The sequence below is a fragment of the Heptranchias perlo genome, chromosome 40 (genome assembly GCF_035084215.1).
Source record: "Heptranchias perlo isolate sHepPer1 chromosome 40, sHepPer1.hap1, whole genome shotgun sequence".
Lineage (NCBI taxonomy): Eukaryota > Metazoa > Chordata > Chondrichthyes > Hexanchiformes > Hexanchidae > Heptranchias > Heptranchias perlo.
Genome location: NC_090364.1, coordinates 12,232,321 through 12,235,286, shown reverse-complemented (window position 1 = coordinate 12,235,286; position 2,966 = coordinate 12,232,321).

The following is a 2,966-nucleotide window of genomic DNA, read 5'->3' as shown; positions in this document are numbered from 1 at the left end:
GAAACACAACTTAACTTTGCCATTCATCTCACTTGCTGTTTGTGGGACTTCGCTGGGATAAATTGGCTCTATAACAATAGTGACTTCGCTTCAGAATTATTTAAATGGTTGTAAAGCGCTTTGGAACATCCTGAAGATGTGATACGGTGCTGTATAAATGCAAGTTCTTTCATTCTTTGCCAGCTCTTCTCCTGTGTTGTTAACAGGTAGTCTGGAGCGTGGCTCTGATGTCTCGCCGCTACGATGGAGTTGTGTTTAACAGGGCCTATCACTTTAAGGCGACTGCTCGGGTACTCCCTGTGGGGAAGCGGTCTAAATGCACTCATCTTGTGGTCAATTATAGACTCATTGCTGAGGGATTGGAAACTGCTCGTAAATCCCCGGCTCCTGCCCTTTGGGGGGTGGCCAGGATGTCAAGGTGAAAAACGGACTGGCTTTCTTTCAGTTTTAGAATATTTTTGATACTTTGAAGTTTGATGTCTGTGATGGATGCACGGTGAAAGCAAAACTTTGGTACTTACCAGTAAACAGATGTACCATAAAATGAGTGCATGTTTCGACATTGGCCAAGGGCGGGATTGAGCCCGGCTTTAGCAAACCCCACAACCTGTTCACAAATCAACAATGGTCCCTCGGGGGAGTACTGTGAGTTGCTGTTCCCCCGTGGATCGATACTCCACTTGTGTTGGCACCTTCAGGAGAAAAGGAGAGAAGATTGGAAAAAAATAAGTTGTGAACCCTTCAGCAAGGACCCTTCAATGCTGTTCTCCACCAATTGTAAACAATTTTACAACACCAAGTTATAGTCCAACAATTTTATTTGAAATTCACAAGCTTTCGGAGGCTTCCTCCTTCCTCAGGTGAATGTTGTGGAAATGAAATCCTCGAACCCTTCGCATTTATAAATCACAGAACAATACCTGGTGATTACAGATAGTCTTTCCAGCTGCCCGTTGCCAAGGCAATCACAGTGTGCAGACAGAGAGGTGTTACCTACAAGGCCACCGAATATACAAACAACCAAAAAAAAAAGAGAGAGGCAGAAACATAGAAACATCCGGAAGGAAGAGAAAGACAGCAAATGACCCGTTATATTAAAAACAGATAACATTTGTTCGCTGGTGGGGTTACGTGTAGCGTGACATGAACCCAAGATCCCGGTTGAGGCCGTCCTCATGGGTGCGGAACTTGGCTATCAATTTCTGCTCGACGATTTTGCGTTGTCGTGTGTCTCGAAGGCCGCCTTGGAGTACGCTTACCCGAAGGTCGGTGGCTGAATGTCCTTGACTGCTGAAGTGTTCCCCGACTGGGAGGGAACCCTCCTGTCTGGCGATTGTTGCGCGGTGTCCGTTCATCCGTTGTCGCAGTGTCTGCATGGTCTCGCCAATGTACCATGCTCTGGGGCATCCTTTCCTGCAACGTATGAGGTAGACAACGTTGGCCGAGTCACAGGAGTATGAACCATGCACCTGGTGGGTGGTGTCCTCTCGTGTGATGGTGGTATCTGTGTCGATGATCTGGCATGTCTTGCAGAGGTTACCGTGACTATAACTTGGTGTTGTAAAATTGTTTACAATTGTCAACCCCAGTCCATCACTGGCATCTCCACATCATGTTCTCCACCAAGACACCAATCTCCGGCTAAAAGCACAAGCTCTCAATAAAACCATTGAAGTTTCATTAAAAAATGAGGGTGTAGCATCCTATGTTCACTTCAGTTAGCAAGGAGGGGTCTGTGTGAGTGTGCGGAGGGGGATCCACTTTACAAGCACTCCAACGTTTCTGCTAACGTTAAGGAATGATGGAAAGTACACACACTGCCTTTAAGGGTGTGGTCCTATTTCTGCTTACTGGTGTCAGTTGTAAATTCCTCAAGTTTACATGTCAGGCAGATTACTATCTTGTGATCAATCTCATATATCCCACATTGTCCTGTGTATACTCAGTCATATATAATCCCATCAACACCGATAGCGCATAAAGCTTTCATTCAATGTCAGTGATCCTTATGCTTTATTTTTATTCCCGTTAAAATAATTTGATTTTGTTATTATTGAGTTGTCCAGGAATTCACAAGCTTCCTCAACTTGCTGTAGAGTGCAGAATAACATGGGAACATTGCTGCTTTGCTGGTTATAAAGTACCTACAGCTACGTACATTTGCAGGCTTTGTATACGTGTGCCGTTTGGTACAAATTTGAGGCTGTATACTTTCTTTGATTTAGTGAATCGTCCCTACCGTAAGCTGTCTGAGCATCTTGCTATTGTGGGAGTTGACTTACGCTGCCTTGTAGCTACACACATGATACTGGGACCTGGGGGTGTAACAATGAATGTGATTTGGACTGGATCTCCTTGTCATTTGCATGCGTATTTCTTTAATCTTTCTGAAGATGGACTGAATTTTTTTTTTCTATTCGTTCACGGGATGTGGGCGTCGCTGGCAAGGCCGGCATTTATTGCCCATCCCTAATTGCCGTTGAGAAGGTGGTGGTGAGCCGCCTTCTTGAACCGCTGCAGTCCGTGTGGTGACGGTTCTCCCACAGTGCTGTTAGGAAGGGAGTTCCAGGATTTTGACACAGCGACAATGAAGGAACAGCGATATATTTCCAAGTCGGGATGGTGTGTGACTTGGAGGGGAACGTGCAGGTGGTGTTGTTCCCATGCGCCTGCTGCCCTTGTCCTTCTTGGTGGTAGAGGTCGCGGGTTTGGGAGGTGCTGTCGAAGAAGCCTTGGCGAGTTGCTGCAGTGCATCCTGTGGATGGTGCACACTGCAGCCACAGTGCGCCGGTGGTGAAGGGAGTGAATGTTTAGGGTGGTGGATGGGGTGCCAATCAAGCGGGCTGCTTTATCTTGGATGGTGTCGAGCTTCTTGAGTGTTGTTGGAGCTGCACTCATCCAGGCAAGTGGAGAGCATTCCATCACACTCCTGACTTGTGCCTTGTAGATGGTGGAAAGGCTTTGGG